Below are 13,857 nucleotides of genomic sequence, written 5' to 3'. Positions count from 1 at the left end.
TGAGTTGAAGCATTTTTTATTCTGAGTAAAGAAGCTAATTCATTTCACTGCTATTGACCTCTAGCTCCTAAATGACTTAACAGATAAAAGAGCAAAGATATTTATTTTGAATTTAAGAATTATCTGAAAACAAGATAACCCTTTTTAAATTTCATCATCCATATGCAGATCTCAAAGCACTTTACAGAGTAGAAAAGAATCATTACACAGAGGTGGGAAGCTGAGGCACAAGGCTCTGCAAGTACCACAAGACCACCCAAAAAGATATGGCAGAAGAAAAGATATGCCTTCAGTGTCTGTCTGATGACTCTCCATAAATCCTAGCTCTTAGTAAGAGTTTATGGACCAATCAATAAGTTGTTCAATCCTTAACACAATATCTGAAGGAGGATGTGGAACAATATCATAAATAAGTGAAACTGGCACAGCTGGCAAAATTCATTAAAAAAAAAAAAAAAGTAGAATATGCCAAAGATACCAAAGATACTAGAATGAGCAGATGTTAAAATTATTTTTTCACTTATGATTATATTCTGCCTGCATTTTACATCTCTGCAAACACATTTAAAACTGATTGCTTTTTTGAGATAATTAAATGACTGACATCTTCAGGCTGCCCTAAATAAGTATCTACTGCTCATAATCACAGAGATAATTAAGGAGATACAGGTAATCAAGAATTGTAGCTACTGTATTTATTTTACTAAATATTTCTTATAATATTCATATCTAATGAAAGACACTGCTACATGATTTTCATCATCTTTTGCAAACTCGGAAGTTTAAAATTCTGCAAGAGTATATTATGTACCAAGGATCTAGCCTGATCATTTTTGTTTGAAATGTGTTATCATAGTAGAAATGCACAGGGCTAGTTCATACAGTAGACTTCCAATTAAAATAATAATAATAATAATAATAATAATAATAATAATAATTTGTAAGTTTTTGTTGTTGCTGTTGTTGTTTTAATCAGCAGGAAATATTCTCTCGTAAACAATACTCATATTAAAACATTTAATTACCTAGGTATTACACTATATCTACAAATTTTCCTTTGAAGTCTTTAATCTTGCAACAGGTTATAAATCTATATCACCCAGTGTACTGGTGAGTAATACCAAATCACAAAAAATCTCACAATACCTGAATGAATTACTAGTGTACAAACTATTTTATTCCCTGTAAAGACCAGAGATTGTTGAGCTGATATGATAATTTGATTTTGTGTGGTTTTGTAAAACCAAAGATTTGAAAGAAATATTTCAACCCATCACAAACATCAGAACACATTGAGTCTATATTGAGTCAATCAAACATGGTTTGTCAAGATTCTGTTTGAAATAATCCTCTCTGATTTTGCAGATACATTATTCAATCTGTGTTTTAAAAGTAGGTTCATCACTTTCAACTGTAAACAGTAAAAATACGGAAAAGAACTAAGATTATTTGATGGAAATAAAGTTTTTTTTTAAAAAAATGTCAGTTTGTATTTTTTATGTTAAGATACTTTCTGAAAATTCTGTTTTAAAAATAGCTTTAAATATACTTGCATTAAGAGAAAATGAAAACATGGTGGATTCTGAGTGAAGTCAGAGAGAACTATAACATTTAATAATGGGTTTCAAGGAGGGCAGACAAATTTTCAGCCAGGGTTTCCAAATATATAAGTAGTTCTAGCAGTTGAAAGTAGAGCTTTTAAATAATTTTGACATTCTTAATTGGATGTTCCCTCACTATCTCGCCTGCCTTAGCATTTGCTTTTATTTCTAAGTTTTTCAGAATTTTTGAAATCTTGGTAACCTTGCAAAAATAATGCACTGAAATATTTTTAATGCATGTGAGGTCAAATTGAGTGCACAGCATAGAATCATGAGAATGAGTGGAATTATACCTGGTAATATTTTGTCCCTTTCATTTATCAGTCAAGACAGATAATCAGATGTGTACACTTTTTAAAAATCTTATTTTTGCAAGAGGTTAGACATGTGAAGAATCAAAATGACAATCATGGAGATTTTGGTACAGAACAGCAGTAGTATGAGCTGTTCAACAGTATGTGTTTATACCTGTGTGCATGTGTATGTGTGCTAGTATATATGAAAAATGTTTTTCAGCCAAATTTTTTGTCCTAGAATTTAGATTATAGAGAAGCCATTTCACATGATATGTCCCTTCAGTACTTGTTTTTCAGCTGGTGCTTTTATATTACATTTGTTAGTGTGTGATATGGGACTTGTTCATGGTACAGTGGTATAAGAACTCCAAGCATCTATTACAGAGATTTCAATCACAATATACCTGTATGCAGTAGGAAAGGGAAGTATGGTCTTTAATGTGTTTAAAAAATAAATAAATAAGAGTAATTATGAGAGTAATTATGAGAGGAAAAGAAACCAAAAAAGTCCCCCAAACACCACATCTTCATGCTAGTGGGTATGTCTGTGATTTATTCCTGGTCTTAAAATGTTAAATACTGTGTGTAGATGTAATTGAAAAATTATAGAGTACAATACAAAATAGCTTCTATGGATGACAAGTAAGCTGGGAGTTTTTCAGTTTCAACTAGCTGAAGATATGAAAGTGGTTTATAAAATCATGACTTACATGAACCCGTATCGGTATTCATTGTCTCTTCGACAACAAAAATGAATGAGTGTCAAGTTAAAGTAGAAGGCAACAGGTCTAACACTAGTACAAGGACTTTGGGAACTTCGTACAGGATGCTATGAATTACAGGAGTTTATGTGAGTTTAGATTGGGACTGGACGAGATCATGGAAAATAAATTCAGCAAGCATAGAAACCCATTAAGAGATCAATTGTAGCCAGTGTTCAGCTTTGCTGAAGTACTCAGTTTCAGATCTTCAGAAATTCTAACCTTTGACATTTGCAAATTTTCACGGTGCATCACATAGTTATGTTTTTTTTTGTAGCTGTTTTTTGTTTTTGTTTTGTTTTGTTTTTCCAAGGAAGCAAACTTTAATTTCAGCAGAGGAGAAATTAATACTGTGGGAACATTCATAAGCACTGAAGCTGAGAGGTATGCAATGCAATGACTGTCTTAGCTCAAAATTTAACCTAACAAAGTGTATGAAAGTTTTGTGTAGGTGCTGTGAGAATAAAGAAGTTAGACGTGTTTTAGTTTTTGTTTTTGTCTTCTTCCTATGGCTAGTGTAGTTTTGAGGAAAAGAAAAAGAGAGAGTTTTTGGAAGTACCTAGCACATAAAAAATAATCTAATCTATAACTGTTTTATATATATATATACATATATAAAAGTGTAATGTCTTTTAGTTTATGGTTTTGTTGTGAGACAGTCTTCACAGAGCTTTTGCTATATGCACTTAGCTAACCAACTTCACTGTAATTTCACTGAAGGATATTTCTGTCATCTCTAAATAGTGGCAGCCCTAACTGGCACCACTGGAAAAGATCAGTAGCAAAGGGAAGTGGCCACCTTAAAAAAACTCTTACTCTAACCTTTGTCAACCTCCATCCTTGCCTGCATGTTTCCACTGAGTTCCAGCCTCCCCTCTCAATCCAGTGCGATGGACTCCTTCCCTACAAAACACACAGCACACCCAGCTAAACTTACTACCACAAATATAGCTTTTCCATCTTTCACAAAAACCCTGTCCTCCGTAACAATTTCATGCACTGATAAATGGTAAGATTTGTTCTTCCCAAGTCTCAGACTTTCTCTTCCTCCACTTCAAGAAGCATCTCCATGGTACTGTTATCACTCATGTCCACAGGACAAGTTAAGCCTAGAGGCAGTATCCAGTGAAGGCTTTTCTTTCATCAACCTTCAATGTACAAAGCAGGTTACATGAGGTATGTGGCAAATCTTTTATGTTTGTATTGATTGTTACCAAAGCAATAATTTTAGGAATATTTGGCTCTGGGAAGATACTGGGTAGGGCAGGAGTCTGCCATATGGCAAGTAAGGGCAATGTATCCTATATCAGTGTGTCAAGAAAAGAGTTTATGAATGATTCTCATTTGATGTCCTTTTTTTCTTTTTTTTTTTTTCTCTGTAAGAATATTACAAGAAGGAATGTAAAAAAATAAGCAGCAAGTGGATAATATGGTATATACTTAAAAACTGTGTTTGAACTTGCTTTTTTTCTATTATATCTTATGTTCTGAATAATTTAAAGCAGTTTTCTTTCATTTTTTTCTTCCTAGAGTATAGCTGAATATAAATGATAATGCAAACATAGATTATAATGCAAACATTTCCAGAAACATAGCTTTTTAACATATTTATGAAAGCACAATATATTTGCATGCATATTCTGTCATTGTTTTAAATGCTAACTGGACCTTTTTTCCCCAAGAAAAAAATATTTTCCTGAAATAATTTTCTTGGGTTGATATTAACTACATAAAAATTTCTGATATTTTCATCTTTTCCAATCAACTCTACTTTTTAAATTCTTCTGAAAATTGTTAAATGGATCTTTTTTCAGCTTGCCTTAGGCTCACCTCAATTTCTAAAGTTCTGAAAGCAACATCACTGGCTTTTTAAATACTATATGCACCCCTTTACATTTATTTCATTATTACGTGATGTTTGAAATATTTTAGTGTGTCTATAGCTAAGTATGGATGTGGCCAAACTTAGTGAATTCCACATTCTCAGGGCTTTGTACTTTTTTTTTTTTTTTTTAATTTCCCACCCCCCTCAGTTATATAACCATGTTTTTTTTTAAAACATTTTCTTCAAATCATTTTATCTGTTTAGCATAGTACATCCCAAGCTATTGAATAAATCAGAAAAGATAAAACGTGACAGTAGTAGCCTCAGGTTACTCATAAATGGACAGTGTTCACAACTGAGAAAGTGGAGGAAAAAGCATGACTTGCTATGCTTAGTGGTAACTGAATTAATTATTTGCTGACATTGATATTCCACGATAATTGCCACATTTCACAGGATTTCACAGAGATTCATAGGTTACCAGCTTTCAAATCTTACTAACCAAACTAAAAGAAATAAAATCAGGAAGTTCCTGAACTGCTGATTGCTGGAAATAGTATAGCAGAAAACACACCACCACAAACCTGTTCTCCTCTTATACCTTCGTTAGGTATCTATTCTTGACCACAGAGAGCGAGATGAATACTGGGCTATGTAAGACTTCATGGCCGTCCACAGAGAATCTAAGACATCAGTATGACACTTTGACAAAGTACTGAAATTGATGCACAGCTAACAGATGAAAACGCTGAAAACCCACATCATTCACAACTTGTTTGACTTGTGAGTGTGACTTTTTAATATCTATCTATCCAACTGAGACACTGACAACCTGGAAATCCTTGACCAGTAGAAAAAGTCCTTTTTAGTTCCCCAGAAAGTAGAAGAGAAACTCAGTCACCAAAGATAGGGCATGTTAGGAATTGAGCATCTTAGGTAGAGGACAACAATTACCAAGAGCTGAGAGAAGCAAGTTTTTCAGAGTAAAATGAGCAGGCAGTGTATATAGTGCAGAGTCCTCATTTGGGAATACAGGTTTTTCAGCTTAACTATCTGTAGTTATGTATCTCAAAACTTCCAAGGTAGGGGATGCAGGGGGTGTGGGGTGTTGTGTTACTTGTGCCCCTGCAGAACATTACTGCATTGACTATTTTGTCTCCCTTTCTCTTTGGAAGCAGGTTATACTGACAGTAGCTATCCACTGGTTTGCCATATAATCGGATAATAAAACAGGCCCTTGGAGTTGATTCTTTTGATACAACAGGTTCAACTTATTGATTTGTTTGTTGTTTAATACAACATTTGTTGTGTTTCTTTCCAAGCTGTGAAACAGAGAATCATTGCAATGATGCAAATAAGTGCTCCTAATTTTTTGCACTGGTCTTTTTAGCCTCAAGAAAGTCAAGGTTACTTTTGGGATTTTTTTATTTTATTTTATTTTATTTTATTTTATTTTATTTTATTTTATTTTATTTTATTTTATTTATTTATTTTGGTGGGGGTGTGTGTCTGTGTTTAGTTTTTGGAACACAAGCAAATTAAGGAAATTGATTAAATGTGATCTTAGACCTAATAGACCTAATAAGCAAAAACAAAACAACAATAACAACAATAAAAAAAACACAAACACCCACAATGCCGTATCATCTCAAATGATTTTAAAAAGGGTCAAGTATAATGACCTTTATTTCAAAAAGTTTATTCAAGATAAAAGTGGTTTATTTTATTTTCCAGAGTCTCTACTGCTGATAATGAACAGATTAGTTCAGAACAATGAAATTATTGGGAGTGTTGTACTTTGGGAGAAATGGTGAATGGGGAGATGAGTGAAGACAGGGACAGAACTTCTATGCTTTCAGCTACAATCTTGGTTGCTGATAGTGGGTAAGGGTTTTAAGCTAGGAAGAGGTTCACTAAGCATATTTTATAACCCTCAAGGTGAAAGTTTCTTTCTGAATTTAACTGTGCAGATGCTTAATCTTTGTTCATGCCCATATCAGAAAATAAACAGGTTTTGAGTCTCAACTGTGCTGTTGTGAGAATGTTTGACAGGTCTCTCTCCCTACAAATGTCTGAGTAGCTCAGTCATTGCTGCATTCTGTGCAGTACCTCACAACCTCGGGGAAAAGGGGGCTCAGGAACTTGCCCAGTTTCTCTAAGGGTTTGCATCCTGTGCCTTTTGGTTCTCTTTCACTACTGGCACTCTCAAATTACTTGTTTAAACTGATTTGTTAAAGCTAAGGTTAGTAGTCATGCTTGTTTGCTTTCCCAAATGTTTCTATGCTTTTCTGGACCATTGTAGGAGGCACATAGTTATGATAATGACAACTGGAGCCATACTGTGATCTGCATGCTTTCAGCAGCTCTCTCAGGTAATTTTTATTGCTTTATTACTTTGGCTACTTTGTTTAGTATCAGTGTAGTTTCTTGCTACAGCTTACAATATTTTCATTAGAATGGAAGATGTTCATCAGTAAATTTGGTACTCTTTCTTATTATAAAACTTGCTGTGTTTCCTCATATATTAAACACAGTCCATGCAGGCCAGGCAACCTGTATCTCCCAAACGCACTGCCTACTTGCTAACTCATCTAGTGTAAAAAGATACTTCTAATCGGACATCTTTTCCAAGAAAATTCCTTCTTTAACTAAAGGAAAACATTCACAGCCTGTGTTCAGCTATTTTGTGCTTATCCAGAAACAATGGATTTTAGCAGGCTGGAGGTAAACAGAAGTTGAAATAATTCATCTGATTCCCTGAGGTCACCCCAGACACTACATTGTAGGTAATGTTTGTCTTTGTACACTTGGTAAAATCCCTTTTGTAACCTCTCCAGTAGAACTTTGATGTATGTTCCCACATTGTAGTTAGTCTTGGGGGTTGAACTATTTCCTACTACAGCTTGAGGTCTGCTTTGCAGGGCACAAGTAGCATTTGTTCTGTGTACAGACACTGAATGCACCCATTGTGCTCAACCCACTGTTCTGCACTCCCAGCTATTTCTTCATTGCTCACACTTTGTGAACACCTGAGGATCTTGGGGATTGCATTGGTTCTGTCAAAGAAAATTCTGACAAGGTGAGCTAAAACTTCTGAACTTGGGCACTTACATGTTTTAGGTTTAAGGATTTGTTCAACCTTTTTAGAATTTAATACATTTCAGAAATAGCCTGGTGTCAAGATTTGCCATACTCAGTGTTCATGGTTTAACTAGTATATGCTTCAGAGACACTTTTTCTGATCTTGAATTGGGTAATCTTGATCTCAAAATTATTTTTCAGCAGAAAGACATTATTCAGACTCTATTGTTAGAGAATACTGGAAGATTCTTTGTATCCCGGAAGACACCCTCTGTTCCCCAACAAATACCTAACTCAGAAGAATACTTTCCTCATAGGAAAAACTATCATGCCTTAATTTTTTTTATTTTATTTTAGGGCATTTTAGTATTTTAGGGCATTCAGCAATAGAGAACAGTGAGGAAAATTAAATGAAGATTTGAAAAATCTATCCTGATCATGCTTTATTGAGTAAGCACTTGAATAAAGGTTAAAAAGCATACCTTTATATTCATTTTTTAAAACACAACTGTGATAAAATCATACCAAAAATACGGCTATTAAAGAAGTACCAATTTTCTGAAAGTCCTTTTTTTAGGAAAAATGAAATAATGGAAAAAGATAGTCTAATTAGCATTAAATGACTTGGAGATCCCCAAAATATTAAATTCTGCTTTCTATAATAAAAATGACTCTGAGTTCATGACCCAAGGTACATGTATAGCTGTAACAAGTTAACATACCCAAAAGAAAAATATGCGAAGTAAAAATAAAAATTACCATTTTCTACCCCTCCAAGTATATCAACTGTTTCTGTCACATCTTATTTTCTTTCCTATGAACATAAGACTGTTTTTTGTTTTGTTTATTTTGTTTATTTTACATCAGCAGTGATACATTAGTTTCTGTTAGCATTCATAAACCTCATGGAATTCGAAGCATGTAAACCTCGACCTTCTTTTTTTATTGTTTCTATATAGGAATGAGGGCATCATCTGACTCGGACATGTCATATGTCCTTGCAGATAACATGTATTACTTGCTGCAGGTTCTCCATGGGCACAGCTGTTCAGTATCTCAGTTTCCTACAACACACTAAAATGTGATGGTTAACCAGCATCCAAATTCTCAGGTGCTCATCTTTTGCAAACCACAGCGAGACATCTGTACCCATTTGTAAGAGGTGTGAAACCACCTTCAAAAACTGATCAAGTAAAAATACTTAGTATGCAGCTGGAGTGGGCCCAAAGCAATTACTGTCTTTGGGGGTTCCTCTGTAAATATAGGCACCATTTTTTTCACTTTTACCTGGTTATCATGTAAAGATCATCTGTGAAACTGGTGTCATTTTTAAATTCCTTTTTTTTTTCTGAATGTGTTTGTGTGGCAGCTATTTTTAGTAATGTGTTTGAAACCCTCCTTAGGAAAAAAAAAAAAAAAAAGAGGAAAGAAAGAAATCTGGTGCTGAGTACTTACTGTTAGGTTATGACATCCCACTGGAAAGCAACTATCATGTTGCAGCATTACATTTCATTGGGCATTAAATATTAAATAATCTTATCATCAAAAAAATATTATACTATTTATATAGAAGATTGCAGAAAGGCTGTATGCTTCCCTTAGGGCCCATAATCATGTCATCTACTTATTTGAGAGTGATTAAACATCTGAGAGTCATAAAAGAATAGGAAGAATTTTAAGATTTAGAAAAATTAAATATGCTCCAGTTTTTAAAAACAAATTCACATAGTTTTCTTAAACTTTATTGTCGAGTCCATGAATGAAGAAAAGCAGGCTTGTAAGCGCACAGAAAGGAATTGTGAAATGTCATTCTGGGCACAGGTCAACTTAGAAGCTGCATGCACTTTGTGTGAAGGGGTTAATTTTTGTCACATGCTTTTCAGCTATGAATACACAAACTTAAATCCCAAAAGTGTTTTTCCATTGTATTAATTACATTCTGAGAAAAGCTTGTCCGGCAATGCAGAGAGGATTTCACTGTCTGAAGAAATGACCTCATAAAAGAGGCTGGTAAGGAGCTGAGTGTCAACTGTGACAGGCTCTGTGTTATCTCAAATATCCATAACATCAATGGACAAGTGAATATAAGCTAATACTGTTTCTTTTTTTTATGTTTGTGTTTCTCCTAATTTAGGAGTCAAGTTAAAGACTACATCACATCTCATCTTTTTAAATAAAGGTAAGCTGCTCATAGGAATCTTTTGTTTGCCATGGACTTTTCTCTTTATTTCTTTTTTTTTCTTTCTTTTTTTTTCCTTTTTTTTTTCTGTTTCTTCCCAGACATTATTTTTTTTACTTACTGTGATTATGAAAATTCTGAAATTCTAGTTGCACAGTGTACTTAAAATGCAGAGTATGAGTGCCCATCACAATACATTTGCTATACATACACCAGAAGAATTGTAGTATTTTAAAAACTATTACATATTTCTTTGATGCCAACCAGTTATCAGTAAGGTATTAAACATGGAAAATATCACGTGATAGTTAGACCCTGCATATTGGAAACACCCTGGTCATTTGACAGTTAGTCTGCAGTTTGATTCCAACCTTGTACTATGCTGCTGTGTGCTATTAAAACCAACAGATGTTCACTCTAGGGATGGCTGCACTTCATTTGTGAAAAAAGTAATTCCTGTGTATATTATGACAAGGTGTATTCTCTGTCATACCTTGAAACTCAAGCAAGTCCAACTGATGTAAAACTGAACTGGATAATTGAAACAGAATTTGACCTACATATTCCCATTGTTAAGCATTTATGATCCAGGCAAATGAAGACAACTAATGCAATGATATTATTCTAATTACCTCTGCATATGTCATACTAAATATTGATACTATTAATAAAGTTAAAGCAAGATGGAATTGAATATTCATAATTTAGCTCACAGTACATTACAGATGTTTTATGTTGAGAATTAATGCTGTGTGAAGTTACATATAACTTTGATAGACTTTAATTTCACTGCTTGTGTTACCTACCATATGCCTGTTCTGGCCTTGATTATAAGCTTCTGGCACAAAATATTGTCATCTATGAAGTTTTCCATATGAAAAGAAGAAAAAAAAAGAAAAAAAAAAAAAGCACAACAGGCACTATAAATAAAAAAAAAAAAGCTTAAATTAGTCTTATTTTGAAGAGCTATGACATTAATCTCAAGGGCTTTTTGCTTGTTTCATCATTAGAATGAGGAAATAGCACTTGTTTGCTTTTTATCTTTTCCCCTGTTCAGTGTAGTTGATTTTTTTTTTCTCCCCCATTTGTTTAATATGATTTCAGCATTGCAACTCGCCTTTGATTTTTAATCTTCTCCTCCTCCCTATTTTGGACATTCCAGATTTCTAGAATTTCAACTGAAAAATCCTGTGTAGCATCCCAAACCTTTGCTTAAACTGAGGAATCGTCACTTGAATCCTGGGCATCTGAGAATTAGTCTTTCTAAATCTGAACATGCAACTATCTTCTTTCATATTTCTCTTTACTGCCTCACTTCTCTTAAATTCTTTCATTTGCAGGCTTGCTTTAAGACTTCTGGTCTGTTTTTCTTCTCTCATCTTGCTTGCTTTTAGACTTCTGGTCTGTTTTTCTTCTCTCATCTTCACTGATAATTAGTTCTCTCTCATTTTCTGGCATTCAACGTCATCAAGTTGCCATTGCTCTCTATTATAGTTCTTTCTTTTTTGTTTGTTTTCTTCCTGAGCTAATGAAAAAAACAAAAATAAACAAACAAACAAACAAAAAACTAAGGTCTGAAAATACTTTTAAAAAGAGGATTCACTTATCGTAAGACTCATTCTGCTCCTTTTTCATCACTGTTAGTTTTCCCTGGAACACAAACAGAAAAATCTGAGAAGGCTTTGCAAACGCCATTTCTTTTGCTTCTGCATGTCCCCTTGCAGTTGTTGCAAAGCTAGCATTAATTTTGTTTCTCCTTGAAGAAACAGTTTCACAGAGAAAAACACTGTCTTAGCATAAGCTGTTCTCTAGAGATAAGTGGCCTGCAGTTTTGTCTTCTTTCATTCTTTTTTTTTGTTGTTGTTGTTTTGTTTTTTTTCCCTTCCTGAACAACTAGTGTATTAACACAATTGTAGTGGTTTTTCAGGTCTTTTAAGCTCCTATATAATTCATTATACTTTCAAGTGCAACTTGATAATTACAGCTGATACTGTAAATAAACACATGTAATTATACGCACTTATAATTTTATATGTACATATATAAACTAAACTAATAGAGGAACTGCTATTTGATTGCCACTTCTTTTCATTTTTCAGGCAGGAATGCTCTGACACCAAATGATAAATTGAAAGGAATTAAAATAGAGAGTAAGAATTGAAAATAATCTTCAGGAAAACCCAGAAGTGCACATGAAATAATGTTGATTAAAACACATTTCTAAGCAGATGCTTAGATTGAGATAAATAAATTAAGAATAAGTCTAATTTAGCAGGTTGTAAAGCTCACAGATATGTGGTCAGAGTACATTTAACTAAAGTTTACCTCTAAATGTTCTTCAGTTCTGTACATCAGGCCCTCAGGATGGTATTTTCTGGATGCCTGATTACATTATCTGTGTTTAGCAAAAAAGTACTGACCTGAAAGTCTTGTTTAAGTGACCATCTAAGAATCCCTTTTTAAAATGGGTCACAAGCATAGACAGGATCCAGTTCTCCAAAGCAACATAAATTATGTTGCCTTAATTATCAACTCTTAATTTTTTAAAGAGCTTTCTGTCCCATTTAGAACATATATTTAAAGAAATAATGCAGAAATCCTACTGTGTAATTCATAGATAACCTTGAATCCTCAGGTGCATTTGTCTTTTGAACTGAACGAGGTAATGGTGAGAAGAATGTAGGAGGAAAGGGGAAAACCTAGTATGTATTTGTTTTCTTACTGACAGTATCAGTATATTTACACATGCAGTGTTAAGATTTTACATATGATAGAAAAATAATTTTTCTTTGATTTCATTACTTGAATTTACTATGATCATTTGTAGATAAAATACATGTACCTTATATATACCGTATATTATAAATTCAAGCCTCAAGTGTCTGTATTGATCAGATATGTTGTCCTGCACCTTTGCAATAAAACAGTTTCTGTACTTTACCTCTCTGAACCCCTTTTTCATTTCAGATCAGATTTGTAAACTTCAGATTGTTTTGTTATTCTATTAAGTTTTACAGCTTTTTTACCTTCAGAGTGACTGCGTATATTTTGAAAATTTTACTGAATATGTGACCTTGTTTATTGTTCTCCATTTCATGTAGCAGTATTTCTCTGCTAATTTTTACTCTGTATGACACAGGGCTTGGCTTTGAATAAAGGATGTTGCTATCTAATTAAGCATAAGAATGTTGATATTAATTATAGATTCTGAACATAAACACAATGAAACTTTTGGTTCATATGTAAGTGTGTGAAACACCTTCCTCCAACTTTAAAAATATTTCTTAGCTAAATGTTTTTGTGTTAAACTTTTTTAGATGTTGGTTTTAAGATAATGAAGATAATGAAGGATGTACAAATGTAACAGTGTTTAGATCCATTCATCATTCATTACTAACAGCTATTTGCCATCACCTTGGAATAAATTTAATGTTACAATATAGTGTATATATATATATAATATAGTATGGAATATATATAGTATATGTATACTACATATATATAATAATACAGTAACAATAACATTACTACTGAACCTGTCTGAGCCTGCATTCACAGAAACTCATTAATCTAAATCTAGATAATGAAAACAAAATAGAGGAAACAACTGCTTACTTAACTGGGGTTGGGGAAGAAATTTGTTAAAGAATTACACTGGAATCACGTCTTCAATTTTCCTAGGGCAATTTTTATGGGTTCCGCCAAGATGGTCTGTGGACTGCAAACCTGTTATTACTTTAAGAGAATCCCTGTTCCCTGAGATATTTTTTTGTTTGTTTCAGCTCCCTTGCCCCTTCAGTGAGACCAGATTTTGATAGGCTATTAGCTGAGAAGATGTCATCCTTTTTGCCTGACACCTTTACAGAGATTTAAATTAGAGAAAGGCAAAAAGGATAATTAGGGAATATCCATTTGAAATCTGGATTAATTTTGTCTGTTTGAACTGTTGTAGTAGACAGTAGACTGTATAGACAGTCAGCCTCTAGTTAGGAGAGAATTGTAGCAGAACTTGCATCTCTTCCAGCCCAGAATTATATTCATTTTTAAATACAAAAATTGTGGAAAGGTTAACAAATGATAGGTACACAAATTAAAGCTTTGTTGAATTTCTTAT

The 13,857-nt window shown here is 33.5% G+C and overlaps 1 long non-coding RNA gene across 1 annotated transcript; it reads left to right on the top strand.

The window, feature by feature from the left end:
• The first annotated feature begins 1,446 nt into the window (after positions 1-1,446).
• LOC310890423 lies at positions 1,447-13,759 on the top strand. The gene is made up of 5 exons (XR_014577254.1): positions 1,447-5,266; positions 6,786-6,855; positions 7,481-7,562; positions 9,699-9,743; positions 11,843-13,759. It is a non-coding gene; the product is annotated as an uncharacterized lncRNA (long non-coding RNA).
• Positions 13,760-13,857: the final 98 nt, after the last annotated feature.

The sequence above is a fragment of the Anser anser genome, assembly GCF_964211835.1.
Source record: "Anser anser genome assembly, contig: HAP1_SCAFFOLD_742, whole genome shotgun sequence".
Classification (NCBI taxonomy): Eukaryota; Metazoa; Chordata; class Aves; order Anseriformes; family Anatidae; genus Anser; species Anser anser.
The sequence above is the reverse complement of the archived record's forward strand: the minus strand, read 5'-3'. Positions and strand labels throughout refer to the sequence as shown.